Source organism: Pinus tabuliformis, chromosome 1_2 (genome assembly GCF_031772625.1).
Source record: "Pinus tabuliformis cultivar Carrire ecotype Pingquan chromosome 1_2, CPIR1, whole genome shotgun sequence".
NCBI classification, from domain to species: Eukaryota; Viridiplantae; Streptophyta; class Pinopsida; order Pinales; family Pinaceae; genus Pinus; species Pinus tabuliformis.
In genome coordinates, this window is record NC_142298.1 from 244015519 (window position 1) to 244033440 (window position 17922).

Below are 17922 nucleotides of genomic sequence, written 5' to 3' on the forward strand. Positions count from 1 at the left end.
TGCCCAATGATTGTAAGGCACTGGTCTGCTCTCCCAGAGGTCTAAGGTTCTTGGCACCTCCAAGGAGCTACCATCCCCATTGGAGCCAATGTTAGTGTCGGTCATGATGCCCTCCATCAGTGATCAAAAAACTCTTTGCATATGCATAAGTAGGTGTCTCATCAATGTCAATTTTGCATTCCGTTAGGCATGCCATAAAACTGATGGAGGAGCTGGTCCTTGTTCCCTTCTTGGCTTTGCTGGATCAGGTCATATCAGCTAATGAGCTTGTGTCACGCTTGTTTTGTTTTGTCTTGGTATTGCTCCCCTAGTGAAGCCCCCATGGATTATCCCTACTTCATAAATTGTTGAACTTCTTATTGAAAGAAGAGGAAATGGTTATTAAAAAGAAATTGTTATCTTGAAGAGAACATGGCACTCGTAGTATTAATGATTTATCCATGGATGATAGACATAATTAAAAAATATCCCCTATGTATGTTTAATGTTATTACTCCATTAAATGTAATAGTTGATATCCATTAGCCCCAGGGTTATAGACTAATTGGCTACAAGTTGCACTTTTAAGACACTCCACAATTAAAGGTCATAGGTTCAAACCCTGATTTACCCATGTTTGCAGTAGGGGAAGTTGTGGGAATCTAATGGGTATATTGGTAGTGATTGGAATCAACCCTGTGTCACATGAGTATGAGCCTGGTATGGTTGTTGATTCCTCTAATTACAAAAAAAACAGTTTAAATTCATTATTTATGCAAGCTAATGAATTTTATTTTGTTTAGGAATCATGATAAGAATGTTCATGATGTTTTATTGTTCTACATGCGATATGTGTTGAGATTATTATAATGAAATAGTATTCATGATGAAATAGTCAATCATGATGGGAATTCCTGAATCTAAATAAGGTTTATAATTTAAAGAAAAAAAAAACCATTGAATTGAATGAATAACTTAATCTTATTATTTTTAAAGGTTCATTAGGGACATTTGAGGTCTATAATCAGCCTGCTAAGGAAATTATAAAATAATAGTGAAAATAATTAAATAAGATTATATTACATCATCAAATCTTAGAGGGAAAAAAGAAAAAACTATTTTTTCAACTCATATTTTCAACTTATCTCTCTATGGGTTTATGCAAATTTCGAGCTGAAACACTCGTTGAATGCAGAATGTGATTCCTCATCCAAGGAGTACTTGTGTTGCATACTTTCGATGGACCCTGCTAGACGAAAAATGTGAAATACATGAAAAATGTGATTGCAGTCATGTATTTTCATGTATTTCTCATTTTTCGTGTATCAGGGTCCATCAAAAGTATGCAACATGGGTACTCCATGGATAAGGAATTAAATTTTACATCTAATGAGTACTCTTACTAGAAATTTGAGTAAAACCTTAAGGAGATAAATTGAAAATACGAGTTGAAAAATAATTTTATTATTTTTTAATCTTTTCACTTGTTTACTCCAAAATCGGTGAATCATCCCCCATGGTTGGCATCATCCTCTTGAATTCTATTGATTGTTATCAAGTTTATTTTGGTTGTACATTTTTCTTTGGAGGCCCATTTTAAACCTCAAAATTCCCCTAATGTTAGTTTCATCAAATTTACTCCATTTAAAATTAAAATAGTGCATTTTGTATTATTCAATTGATTAACAACAATAGAGCCATTAAATAATCAACTATTAGTGACTCAGCAAAAGAGTCATAAGCGTCTAGTACACTCTCATGCTCGTGGTTGCAATGTATCGTGAAGTTCCTTCCCTTTATTACATGCTCATTAAATGTTCATTATATATACCTGGTATTAGCCATTTCTCCTCAATTGTGTCATTCAAATCAAACCTTTTCATGGTCTTTTCATGCTTGTAATAAGCCCCTATGCACTTCAAGAACCTAATTTACATAGACAATACCTATAGATATTCACCTATTGTTGTCAAATAGGTAGATGGATGTAAATGCAGTGTCCAACCTTAGCAAAGTTAGTTTTGTGACACTTAGAGAGGGTGATTTTGATGTAATGATATAAGATTATGGATGCCATACTTATGTACATGCTTATATGCATAATATTGTACTAAGCAGGATATGGCAGGGGACCTGGTTATTTGTAAACCAGGATGGTGAAATTATAAATGACTGTGGAAGTCATGATACATTATTTTTACGATTATATATGCTTAATCTTGTATTGAGCAATATGTGATAGAGGACATGGTTATTTGCAAACAAGAATATTAAAATTATAAATGGTTGCGGAAGTCATTTCTCCATAACCAAAATGACTGTTGAAGTCATGCACAATCTTTGGTAAAATGTGAATATGTTAATTATGAAATTCATTTGATTCCATTGATCTATGAGATTGTGATGTGTGCAGGTCTTGGAACAAGGAATTACCATCGAACCATCAGATGGGTAAGAGTTCACAATCAGTACTTGAGGGTGAAGCGCGAAGTTTTAAAGTATAATAGATGATAAACCATGGGAATTAGGGCGCGGAGTCCTAAATCCATGAAATATAAAGATGTGGAGTCTTGGATCTATAATAAAAGGATTGGGACACAAAGTTCTAAATATTTAAAAGATCAAGGTGTGGAATCTTGGATCCTTGGAGTAGATATAGGTGCAGAGTCCTCAATCTACTAAGGCACAGAGATGTATGCAATAGGGATGTGGAATCCCTATTCTTCGGAAGAAAAATACCATTCATGGGCAGCTCGGGGATGAATTTCCTTAATAAAATCTCATTTCTGACTGTAATTCTAGAGTGAATTTCTAAAAATAGAAATTCACGTCTTGCATCTCAATTATGACTTTCCAAAAATAGTAAGTTACCTTCATTCAATGGGTAATCAAGTATAGTTGAAGGAAAATCACTTAACTTATCATTACTCAATCCTAATAGTTCAATCTCAACTTAATCCTCAATATTATTAACATTAATATTATTATATTTTATGAGACTATGATATTATTATTAAAAGGGAATTACAAGTCACCTTCATCTCTGCAATTACTTCACACCTCTCTCCTTGATGACTCTCATGGCTCTATGTAAATCTCTCTCTCCTTTAATAATACATTACACTCTCTTTTATGCACCCATCAAAGAATGGCATATTACTCTTACACTCATTAAATATATGACATAAAAGATTCCTTTTATGCTCTTTTTAATGCATATGTTACACTCTCCTTAACTAAGGCATGTGTACATCTCCTTAATGGCATGAGTTACACTCCTCTAAATGGAACACAAGGCATGCATACTACTCCTTATTTATGACAAGAATTTGTTGCTCCTCCTAGATATGTGTCTCATGTATTCTTAATTGGGGGAGGTGCATTGTGATACCAAGAGTTGGAGAGAATTAAAATATATATATAATATATATATATATATATATATATATATATAAGAGGGAGAGACATGGAGAGTAGCCAATTTCTTTTGAAATAAATTTGAAATTCCTAAACTAAATTACTAAGTATCTCTACCTGGTGGAGCTGACCATGAGTGGTATTGGGAGGAAGTGAAATTTATCTTCCTCATCTTGCCTTGGATATCTCTCTACTACTACATTTTGGTATTGTTTGTGAGCTCTTACAACTCGGAGGTTCTAGGGGGAGAAGTTCTTCCTGGATATGGTTGGGTGGAAAACCGAACAGTTCACAATAAGTTGGTAAGGATATTGGAGTTGGAGGATACTCTCATCTTTGGAGTTGTATTTATACACTGTCAGTTATGGCTGAGAATGTGCAGGCAGGGGGATTAAAACAAGAATGTGTTTCCAAAGTTTTCAAGTTCAGTTTATAATGAATCTTTGTCCATAGAAGGTCATATCTATTATCCAAATTCAATATTCTATGTTTGATAACATGGTTTTTTCTTACTGTGAATTGGGTTGTTAGTTGAAACTTAGTTGTATATAAAATGTTGCACATAAAATGTTTGAAGAAATTATGCAATAATTGTAGTTAATAGATATATATATATATATATATATATATATATATATATATATATATATATATATATATATATATATATATATATATATATATATATATATATATAGATAAGAAAAAAATTAAAAATTGTACAGTGTTGTTGCAAACTAATTGATAAAAAGTCTTACATGCTGAACTATTCAGGGTACCATGAGTTTGATGAAAATATAATATTAGCATAAATTCTAGTTTTCTTTATCCATGTACAACTGTAGATGAAGTTTGCATTCTTAGTGTTTGAGAAAAGTTCTAAATGAGATAGTAGGAATTTAATTTTTTGTTGTTTTAAAGAATCACACTGAGTTTTGGATGTGCTTCAGCCAAACATCAAGGTTTATCCGTGCCATAAGGCCATGTAACGCCCCATTTGATTTCAAAAATGTACTTTTCTTAACCCAAATCATAGATCTGGGCTATTTTGCAGATTACTGCTGCAAACGTTGTGTACCATTGTCAAGTTTTTGGTGAAGGATTAAGATAATTTAGTTTTTGTCTTAATACGCCAATATTTTAAGTTTTAATTTATGAATTTTATGACTTAAGTAGGTTGAGAAAAAAAATCTTATATTCATGTTGCTAATGGTTGTCAAAATTGTCTTAAGAGATGATGGTGGCCAAGTGTTTGACAAAATGCCTCAATGGTTGTAGCTTTATGCACATAAATTCTTAGAGTAAATATCTCATTGACTATAGCTTATATGTACCAAAAACTTATGAATAGATTAATCAATAGATATAGCTTCCTATGTCCACGAGTTTTTTTGTATAAATGTGAAAATGAATTTAATAAGTTGTTTGAGTGTGGATAGAGAATAGGACAATTGTTATAAGAAGAGATTCAGCGTAAATCACATATAGAAAGACCTTTGTCGACACGTTTCGAGCCAGCAAGTGTGGCGCATCGTCAGGACAAGTTGAAGAAACAGATCCAGCTTTGCGTGTTAAATAGTCTGCACAGGGCCTCCAACAGCTATCTAGATTAACAACTAGCTTTGACTTAGGGACAATCAAAAAGTCAAATTGATTATTTAAAGGAAGATAGTTAATGACCATACCTATATATAAATATATAATTATATAAATGAAATAATTTTAGACGGGGTTTATGTTAATAATTAGTTAAAATGTATAATTTAATAATTAAAAAATTTTATTAAATGGGAATTAGTTAAATTGAAGACCTAACTTATTTATAAATAAGGTAAATGTAATTAAATAAAATAAATAATAATACAAATCAGCAAATAAATAAATAATAATAATATATATTCATTAGATAAATAAATAAACAGATAAAAAGATATATAAAATAAAAATAATAATAATATATATAAATTAGTTATGAAAGAAATAATAAAGTAAATAATAATAAGAAAATTAATATATATTCGTTAATAAATATCCCGTTAACCCCAAGGACATGAAGGGTGTCTACTTGATCCCTTGTTCTTGTGGGACCTCCTACAACAGGGAAACAGGGCGCTCCATCCATCAGAGGATTAGCGAACATGCAGCTGACCTAAGACATGGGAGAACCAAGTCTTCAGCACTAGCAGAGCATGTGGATAAGACCAAGCATCACGTTTGTATTGAGGAGGCTAAGGTTGTTGCCAAGGTTGCCCAGTTCCATCATCGGAAACTCAGGGAAGCTATTGAGATCGAAAGAAGGCCTAACAATCTCAATAGAGATGACGGCTGGAAGATCAGTAGATGTTGGATCCCTGCCCTTTCATCTTAGTCTCCCCCCCCCCCCTCTTTCATCTTTTTCGCTTTCGTCGTTCCCCTGGAGCCTTCCTATCTCCTAGGGTTTATCCTTTTTTGCTCTGGACTCTTTCCTGTCCTTCTCCTGTTTATTTTGTATCACTCCTTTTTCCCTGATTGATATTAGTATCGATTATCATAACTAATATTTATTTACTTATTTTTATTATTATTATTATTTATTTATTTATCTTTTATATATATATATATATATATATATATATATATATATATATATATATATATATATATATTTTTTAATTATTTAATTATTTATTTTATTAGTTCTCCGTAACTAATTTTTATATATATTATTTTTTTATATATATTTTATTATATATTTTAATTTATTTATTTATTTATCTATTACTGAATATATATTATTATTATTATTATTATCTATTTTATTATTTTTTCGTAACTAATTTTTATATATTGTTATTATTGGTAATTTATTTATTTATCTAACGAATATATATTATTATTATTTATTTATTTGTTGATTTGTATTATTATTTGTTTTATTTAATTACATTTACCTTATTTATAAATAAGTTAGGTCTTCAATTTAACTAATTCCCATTTAATAAAAAATTTTAATTATTAAATTATACATTTTAACTAATTATTAACGTAAACCCCGTCTAAAATTATTTCATTTATATAATTATATATTTATATATAGGTATGGTCATTAACTATCTTCCTTTAAATAATCAATTTGACTTTTTGACTGTCCCTAAGTCAAAGCTAGCCGTTAATCTAGATAGCTGTTGGAGGCCCTGCGCAGACTATTTTACACGCAAAGCTGGATCTGTTTCTTCAACTTGTCTTGACGATGAGCCACACTTGCTGGCTCGAAACGCATTGACAAAGGTCTTTCTATATGTGATTTACACCGAAGCTCTTCTTATAACTGTTATGGATCACAGAAATCTCAATTCAACAAAGGACAATTGTTATTTTATTATCTGAAGATATCATGGAAAAATAGGTTGTTGTTGGAAATGATTTTATAGTAACCAATTGTGTAGGATTTAATTATTGATGCAAGTGAGCATAGTAAGTTATCCAAGTTCCATGTATTCATGGGTGTAGTCTTATACTTGAGTAGTTGTAGAAAAAAACTAATTATGCCTAATTTTGGCAAGTCCATTGTTCTACTTGGCACTTTTTGAAGAATAATATGCTTTTGAATTTGTAACAGTAACTACTCTGTTGTAACATTTAGTATATGAGTCTCATGATTGAAGCAATTCTGTTTTGTAAATAATTGTTTTTCCTTAATACTTGGACATGAGGATTTTTAGATGATGAATTTGGAAACGTTGTTGCGTCAATATTTTTTGTGATTCCATTTTCCATTTCATAAACATATCTTTAGATTTTCTAATGAAAAGAGACATATTCCTTCTTCGGTTACCTTGTTACAGGTAAATTAATAATCATGCCCTTATATGTGATTTTTGTAATAGAAGAAGGATATTTTAGGTTCTTGTGGCATACTTTGTGGTTCTAATGTAAAGAGTTAATAAGTGGAACATATTTTGCATTATCTAGAGGGGTCAAATAGGTTGATTAAGCTTAATTCTCACACATGGAATTATGATGGAACTTATTTCCAGTCTTACTTAGAACTCACGTATAAGTATGAAAAGAGCACATGCTATGTTCTTTTAAAACCGAGGAGAAATGTGTTTTGCAATTGGTTTTAAGTGAAATTTATCCCTGAATTCTTATGTTATATTCTTATATTGAAATAGATGAAGGAATATGATCTTCACAATAACTAAGTTAGTCATGTTATGATTATTTTAAAAAAAAATGAGTGATAGTGATCAACGTAACCTTTACTTCTCTACACTCTTGATGGTTGGTAAGGTGGGACCTTACATATGGTATCAGAGCTTGTTAAGGCACAAGGGCCTAATGGGCCAACATTCTTGCTTGTAGGTTGATGATGTATGAATGTTGAATTATTGTGTATGTTGAGTTGGAAGCATATTGGTTGCATAAGGGATATTATTATTATGTCATATTTAGAAACTCATGAAAGAAAAAGGATGATTTCTTATATTCCCTCATATTTTTGTTAAGAAAAATTATTAGAATTATGTTAAAAGACTTAAAGACATGCTGGGAAAGGATGTGCTTGAAGAAATTGGGGTTAAACTCAAGCATATGAGTGGGTTGACTTTCAAATAATGAGTGAGATAGGTGGAGTGCATGCATGGATTCATATATGTTCAACACATCATTAGCAATAGTAGCCATCTTTACTAGGCGAAATTGTATCTACAAAGAAAAATAATGGCTTAAACTGGACTATAGTATGATGACGTTGGTGTGTATGCTTTGGGAATGTGTAACAAGTGTAAGACTGAGATTGAGTTCATCATGTTAATTTTGACTCTTTTCTTATCTACACTAATGGAAACTTAATATAAGCTACCTCCAAGGATGTCACTTTTAACTGTGAATGTAGATTCACGAGTAATGTATGTGCATTAATTTGATGTGTTAAAATATGATTGGGGAATACATTCTTAATGAGTAAGAATGAAAGTCCTATGATTTCCTTGACATGATTTTGTGTAGTTTGGGTTGACATTATATAACTTGAAATTACTCATATACCAGGTTGTGGTATGACCTTCCTAATACACAAGAAGCTTAAATGACTTGTGCATGAATGGTAGTGGAATCCATTTTAAGGAACACTTGAAGGTTATGTTTTCCTCAAGTTATGTATGGGCGTGGAATCCATACTAGAATATATCTATGAGTTAATATATGGGTGTGGAATCCATACTAGCATATATCTATCAGGTAAGGTATGGGTGTGGAATGCATACTAACATATGTCAATGAGCTAAGTAATTCTTCTGGTTAGAATGAACAAATTATTTTGATGAAATCTCATAGACATGATTAAGGAGGATTTATTATGTGTAATTAAAGTTAAATGGATAGAGGTTCGTAACCTGAATTTGCTTGAGATTTAAATCCATTATTTTGTTTAATGTTTTTAATGAATTACTAATATTGGTATATTGAACACCATTAGGTGGTTTATAATGTTTGGAATAATTATATGGAGTCAAGTGTGAACTAGGTATCTATCCTCTAGCATTGTCATTCTTTTGTATGTGTTGGACTTAGGTAGAATTAAAATGATTTTCAAATGCTTGAAAGGTAGACAAATATTATTGTAATAAGTTGATGAAATATCTTTTCTATTGGCTCAAGAGAAATTAGGTCTATGAAAACCATAATAGTCTCTTTAATGATTTTGTTAGTTGAATATTGTTTGAATTATATTTAACCAAATTAATTATAAAAATTATAAGGATTGAATTCATGAACTACTCTAAACTATTGTTAGTTAGGTGATCGAGTCAAAATTCATATTGTTTATGAACTTGATGAACTGCTTTCTTGGAATTTGATCAACTTGTAAGTTTCTAAGAGAATAACATGTTTATAAGATAAACATGTTTTGTGGAGAGAACTTTGTTTTATTTGAACCTAAAGGAAAAAGGTGTGTGATTAATTAAAAGCTTATTTTAGTTCTTGTTTTACAAGAATATGTGCATATGACATTTTTGAGAGAGAAATTGAAGGACAGTGAGATCACATTTTGATGCATTGGAATTGTTTCATGATTTAGAAACCTAAGATGATTGTATTGTATGTGGAATGGAAGAGATTGTTGGAATTGGTAAATTGTGCTTGGATGTATAGTTGTATGAGTAGTTATTAGTCCTACAAAAGGTTGCAATCTTTTGAGAGGGAAGTAATTCTCCTTTAAAAAAAAGGCTTAGCTTTAGGCTAGAAATTCCCTTGTGATAGTCTAAATCTTATTTAAATTCAACAAGATTCTTCATATTTTGAGAAATGTATGGTTTTCATAGATTGCTTTTGTGTATGTATTAATAGTAAGGAATTCCAATGTCAGAACCAGAAAGCCAAATAATAACTAACTGAAGAATATCAGAACTTCTCCTTGAGTCTGTCCTACAGTTTCTTCATCTCAGATAAACATACGCAACTGTCTAGACCAAAACTCGCATATGTATGTGATCGTCCTTCATGAGATCCTCGTACAGAAAGTAAAGTGTTGAAACTTTATAGCCACAACTCCCCCTAAGTCTATATTGTATGTTCACGATTCATTGTTACTACATCAGATGCACTATCAATAATATAATCAAATCAACATCAAGATTGCATGTGTATTACTCCCCCTGAGATCATACATCATTGATCTTGAGGACCTGATAATAATCTCTACTCCTTATGAGGTCATGTACCTCGCATCACTTTTGCAGTCACTGAGAGTGAACATGCATCAATGTACTACTATAGAGACCATCTTATTTTACTCTGAGTTTGAAGAAGAGGAACTATCCTCCTCATTTTTGCAAGAATTTATCTCTTTAAACACGTATAATTAGTCTAGATTTCTATATACTATTGCTATGACCTTTCTAATTTCTTCATCTATGACCTTGCATTTGGTTGATGTAAACACAATTACATTTCCTTTATTCACCATTTTTCCTACACTTAGCATATTCTGCTTTAGCCCTTGAACTACTAAAGTATCAACTGCTCTTCTATCTTTACTAATTATGGTTCTACCTTTTCCCATAACTTTTGTTGGAGAATTATTTCCAAGAATAACCTTACCATCTTGTTTTTTCCTAAGAGACTCCATCTTACTCTTATCTCCAGTCATGTGATGAGAGCATCCGCTATCTATGTACCATTCATCTTCATATTCAAATGAGCAAAGAGCAAGACCACACCTTATATGTTCTTCTTATTTCTGCTTATTATGATAAATGTTGGAGGATTCATCATTTTCAGGTCTATCAATATCAGTATTTGATTTCTTTGCATGTTGTCTATGGAGATTCATTGATTTGTTCCTACATTCTTTTGCTACATGCCCAAACTTGTTACAAGCATAACATCTTATATGACTAGAAAAGAGAGCAGAGGAATCATAATATTTTTGTTTCATATTCCTTCTATTGCAATCAATAGCTTTGTGACCAAATATGTTGCAAGTAAAACAATATCCCCTGAATAAACTTGAGTACCTCGAAGATGATGTACTTCTAGTGAAATGACTCCTTGCTTGAAAAAATATTCTGTTGTAATTGGCTGCAACATGTCCATAATTATGACATATAAAGCATTAAACATTATTGATCAGAGGAGAGAATTGATTAAAACTTGTATAGTTAGGAGCAGATAATTTCCTTTGAAGATTCACTTTCCTTTAAGGAATTTAGACTTCTGTGATCCATAACATTTTTTAGAAAATCTTCGGCAAAATCACATAACCAATCTTTTGTCGACGCGTTTCGAACCAACCAGTGTGGTTCATCGTCAGGACAAGTTGAAGAACCAATCCGGCTTAGCTTGATTAAATAGAGTGTGCAGAGACTCCAACGGCTATAATGCCAACGGTTAATTTTGACCAGAGGTCCTAGTCAAACCACTAATTTTATTATTAAAATTCTTAAAAATAGCTAAAACCTATAATTCATTATTATTAGTTCATATATTAAGAGAGTTCATCAGTTAATTTGAGTATATCTAAAATATAAAAATTATATAATCCATTTTTTATTAATAATAATCTATATATATTATCATTCCAATATTATTTAAATTTAAATAATAGTATTAAATCATTATTATTCTAAGAATTTTGTTACATTAGGTAAATTGTGTATTTATTTAATAATAATTATTTAAATCTAATGGTCAATACCCTAAAATATAAAAACTATTATATATTAAGAGAATTCATTTGATAATTAAAATATCCATATTTTATTTAATTCTAATGGTCATTATATAATTTAAATATAAATAAATGGTATTAAATTACTATTATTTTTAGAATTTAGTCACATTAGGTAATAGTGTATATATTTAATAATACTTATTTAATGGTCCATTAGATCTTCTATATCATTTTTATTTATTATTTTAATATAATGGTCCTTAATAAGTTATATACAATAATATATGTTTAATAAATAATCTATATTTACTTAATAATTAAAAATATACAATACCATTAAAAATAAACAAATAATATTCATGTTAAATCATTATTATTCTTAGAATTTGGTTACATTAGGAAATTACCAAAATTGAGGGTTGTTAGAGTCCATGTTTATTAATAATAATATAACTAATATTATCGGTATATCATACATTTGTTTATAATATTTTCTTATCCTTTAAACCTAATGGTCTTTTGGTAACTAGATCTCCTCTTATACTTAAATTAATAATTTATATTCATTAAAAAATCAATATTTATTCAATAATCTGTTATTCAATAAAATTATTAAAGTTAACTCTGTCATTAGGTAATTATATTATTACTAATACGGTTTAAAAAGAGTTAGACAATAGTTAAAGGGAATATTAATTCTAAAGTTATAGTAGAATTAGAAATAATGGCATAAATAATTGAATGCTAATCTAATCATAGTATACCCAATCGTATCATAAACAGGATAAGGTTAATTAATTAATAACTGAATAATAACTCAAACACTCCAAAAAATAGAACTATCTCGCCAAAAACAGAGCTTAAGGAGAGGGAAGACAGAAACCCTAAGACCTAACAAAAAGGGGGGAATGAGGAGGCTAGGAAGATTTGGCGAGATAGTTCTATTTTTTGGAGTGTTTGAGTTATTATTCAGTTATTAATTAATTAACCTTATCCTGTTTATGATATGATTGGGTATACTTTGTTTAGATTAGCATTCAATTATTTATGCCATTATTTCTAATTCTACTATAACTTTAGAATTAATATTCCCTTTAACTATTGTCTAACTCTTTTTAAACCGTATTAGTAATAATATAATTACCTAATGACAGAGTTAACTTTAATAATTTTATTGAATAACAGATTATTGAATAAATATTGATTTTTTAATGAATATAAATTATTAATTTAAGTATAAGAGGAGATCTAGTTACCAAAAGACCATTAGGTTTAAAGGATAAGAAAATATTATAAACAAATGTATGATATACCGATAATATTAGTTATATTATTATTAATAAACATGGACTCTAACAACCCTCAATTTTGGTAATTTCCTAATGTAACCAAATTCTAAGAATAATAATGATTTAACATGAATATTATTTGTTTATTTTTAATGGTATTGTACATTTTTAATTATTAAGTAAATATAGATTATTTATTAAACATATATTATTGTATATAACTTATTAAGGACTATTATATTAAAATAATAAATAAAAATAATATAGAAGATCTAATGGACCATTAAATAAGTATTATTAAATATATACACTATTACCTAATGTGACTAAATTCTAAAAATAATAGTAATTTAATACCATTTATTTGTATTTAAATTATATAATGACCATTAGAATTAAATAAAATATGGATATTTTAATTATCAAATGAATTCTCTTAATATATAATAGTTTTTATATTTTAGGGTATTGACCATTAGATTTAAATAATTATTATTAAATAAATACACAATTTACCTAATGTAACAAAATTCTTAGAATAATAATGATTTAATACTATTATTTAAATTTAAATAATATTGGAATGATAATATATATAGATTATTATTAATAAAAAATGGATTATATAATTTTTATATTTTAGATATACTCAAATTAACTAATGAACTCTCTTAATATGTGAACTAATAATAATGAATTATAGGTTTTCGCTATTTTTAAGAATTTTAATAATAAAATTAGTGGTTTGACTAGGACCTCTGGTCAAAATTAGCCGTTGGCATTATAGCCGTTGGAGTCTCTGCACACTCTATTTAATCAAGCTAAGCCGGATTGGTTCTTAAACTTGTCCTGACGATGAACCACACTGGTTGGTTCGAAACACGTCGACAAAAGATTGGTTATGTGATTTTGCCGAAGATTTTCTAAATTCACTTTCCTTGTTTGTTGATAATGTTGACTCTTTATCTCTTTATTGATAACTTTAGGTTTTTTATTATTACCCTTTAGATTGCTTGCACAAGCTTGTGAAATAGATTCTCCTTTAACAATTTCATGGAAACCAAGACAAGGTTTAATGGAAGGAGACCTTTGACTACTAAGAATGTTATCCAAAATCTTAGTATTGTCTTGAAATCTCAAGTTTTTATTCTTTTCTTATAATTTACCTTTTAGAATGTTTACCTCAACCTCCATTCTTTGGTATTTCTTTTCCTTTTCAAGATAATTCTTTCTCATTCCTTCCTCAACCTTTTTTTCTTCTTCCATTTTCTCCTTTAAGTTGATAATTTCTTCTTTCAGCCCATTCTCTTTTTCTTCAAATTCTTGAAGTAGTTCTTTATTTTACTTGTTTGACTTTTCAAGATCTGCTCTGAGGGAGACAATCTCTGCTTCAAGGCCTTCACAATATTGTTTAGATTCTACTGTAGTATTTATTGATTTAATACAATCCCTGTTATTGTATACCTACAACTTATATTTAAGAATAATAATATTTTCAAAGAAATATCAAGTTTTCTTCTAATATATATATTTTTTTCCTAACATGTCTTCTTCTGAATCTGTAACTCCATCTAACATAACAAAGGTTGTTTTATCATCATGTTCATCTTTTGACACATTGTTAGAAATAAGATTACTTAATAGTTCTCCTGATGAACAACCTTGCTTTGGTTTTTCTTCATGGATTTCTTGTAACTTATCCCATACTTCCTTTGCAGTTTCATAATGCATATCCCTGTTTAATGTTGAATTAGGTATGTTATTAATGATGTAACTTAATTTCTTATTGTTCTTTTACATTTCTTCGTCTGATAGAGGAATTTTGGTGAAGCCATTGCATACTAAATAACAAACATCAAGGCTCACTATATGAGAATCCATCTTTTATTTCCATTGTTGATAAGTATCATTGCTTATCATAGGTACACCTTCATTGCCCATTGTTTCTTACTTGCCTTGATCTTCTACATCTATAGCCATCATTTTTTAATCTTTTTTCTCTTTGGAATGCTTACTTTCACTTTTATCCATGAGTGCAAGTTTATTTGATTCATTTTCATCTTCACTATCATCATAATTACATAGACAAGGAAATGGACCACAATTAAAACAAAAACCCATACCTAATAAGTCTTTATCGTTTTCTTCATTCTTGATCAATATAAATCAGGGTGCTCCCAAAACTGAGTATTTGCTGACATCTGTAACTGTCACTGCATCTAATATATAGTTTTCTAACTCCTTCCTTCAGGTTATCTTCTTCTTTCCCATCATCTTTGATTCACTCTAAGAAATTAAGCTTGAACTGAAGTGACATGCTTTAATTCCAATTGTTGGGAAAAATGCTAGGGGGGTGAATCAGTATTTTAAAACTCACTTAAACCTTTCAATTTCTTATTCAGATTTATGTACGCTTATGTCATTAAGTAAAAAATTGTATGTATGCAACTATGATGAAGGAAAACCATGTATATCCAGTCAATTAACCTTTTATATATTTCATCACATGTTCTACTTTAACTAGTGTATTGTTACTTCATTCTCCTTTAATTAAATAGTAACCATGAGTAGTAAGAACAAAATAAACCATCACACATAAGAAACACAACAACACATGAGGACACCAAGATTTTTAGGTGTAAACCTAATGTGGGAGAAACCACCATTGTCATCGTCTTTATCTTCATCTTATATTACAAAGGAAAACATATTACAAACCTGTACTGGCACATACACATACTAGTATGCAGGCACCCACCTGCAGAGGGCTACAACCTTCTCCCATTCTCCAACACCCACTGGAAGGGAGATCCAACCCCCTAATATCGTTTTCTAGCACCTACTGAAAGGGAGCTCCAACCCCCTGATCAAATTTACCAACTACCATTGGAAGGAGCTTTGACTCCCTCATGGAAAGCTTCAACCCTCAGCACCTCTGTGGACCATGTTCCATAATATTTAAGACTAGATCCACCTGAATCACAACATCAAACATGTAGGCCACTTTTAATCATATTTTCAAACTAGACCCACTACCATCATTTAATCCTATATCAAATAACAATTCTAAAACAATCACTGTATCAAATCACTCAATCATTGAACCAACTGAACCATGAAAACAATCACTGAATCTTAATCAATGAATACATCTACATCAAACTAAACTAGGATAGATTATGTCAATTCACATCTACTCATCAATAAGCCAAACATTGTTACCCATCATAGAAACCAACTGCTACTACTACAAACCCTGATCAACCATGTGTCAGAATATATATGTTATTGTTCTGAGTCATACCCATGTATGTACACACTTCTCCTTAAGAGGACCTATTTACATATATTAAAATAATGAAAAACTGAGTACAAATCATTTTCACACTAAATCAATAACTGAATCACATACAAAAACCATCACAGGTCACCGAACCAAATACAAATCATCACACGGTAGCATCATCTCTAGTCAACATATCATTCCATAAATAGTTTAACCCAACTAGATTGTCAAACACAAATTATCATAAGAGAGACTTCATCGACAGACAACAACAAACATAACAAAATTGATTAGACATCATTAATAGCTCATACTACAAAACCCTAGCATATGTACGCTACTCTCATAAAACACTTCAACGTATGTACGTGCTTATCATTCACCACACCTACATACAGATCGGTCCATACTGCAGAATATATACGTGTCTATTCAAAAGAAGATCTACATATGTGCACGACTTCTCAATGGGAAACCAACATACAAATATATATATATAATCACTTAATCATACCCTGGATGCACAACACAACATCTATGAAACCCAAATCTTGGCATACAAACTATTACAGACACACAACATAATATCATTATCACAGGTCTATCAAACTCTAAAACAATTATCCAATATGTGGTCATTTCAGACCGATTAGATGTGATCCATCTTCATGCTCCCTAGCGCACACCTATTTCAGATAAAGTTATTCATAGATAATCTAGCACATGCACATGCTAAAATTTTGATCTCCATCTCCTTATATAGCTTAGGCCTTAGGAAATACCTTAGGCCAATCCCTTAGTAATGTCAATGGTATTCTTTGACCGGATCAAATATATATTGTCGCACTCATTATTATGGGCCAATATAATTGTAAATACCTCTGGTATTCATAATACCATAGTGCGGAAACTGTGTATGACTTCTCTTCATCATACCTACGTAGGTACATGACTTATCTTCACAGGACCCATGTATACTTTCCTAAACTTCACCTTGATCATCTTTCTGTCTTTGAACTGATATTCCTTTGTCTATATCACCTGTAGCATCTTAATAACCATTATGTTGACATATTTATCAAGTAGGTTTCCATCAAGGACAACCTTTGTCCATTCTCTCAGTCATACTGCATAACCATCATGTTGACATCTTTATCAAGTAGGTTTCCATCAAGGACAACACATTAGGCATAATGCCAACAATATAATTTGAAGGCATTTCTTCTCTATTTCATTAGTCCATATGACAATACATGATGTATGGTTGAATAATTTATTTAGGACCTTTCCAATAATATATGGTACTTCTCCTAACTCCAAATGAATGAGCAGGAAAACAGGTTTGAAGTAAATATGTTCAAACAAGGTTCCAGCATAGTTAATGTTCCAAAATTCAGGCCATTTATGGATGTACCAAGGCATCTAGGAATTTGGTTCATCCGAGGTGCATCTCACTATGTTTTGGTTGAAAGGGCTAGATACTAGATATACAAGGACGTCGGGTGTAGAGGACCAGGTAGGTTGACAAGTGGTGGGTGATGAGGAGTGTAAGGGAAAAAAGTCAATTCACCAAGCCTACTAGGATAAGTTCCTTTTAGGCTAAGACCTCGGTTCTAGCCCTCTTTCATATGATTTGATGTGGTTTCGAACTCAATTGTTAAGGGCTAAATATTTGAGGTTTCAGGAACACAAAATTAATAAAGGTGTGAAATAAAAGATGTTTGAATTAGACAAATATTTGAAGCCTATGGTTATAAAACATAAATTAAACAATGTGAAAAGAGTGAGTTCTCATG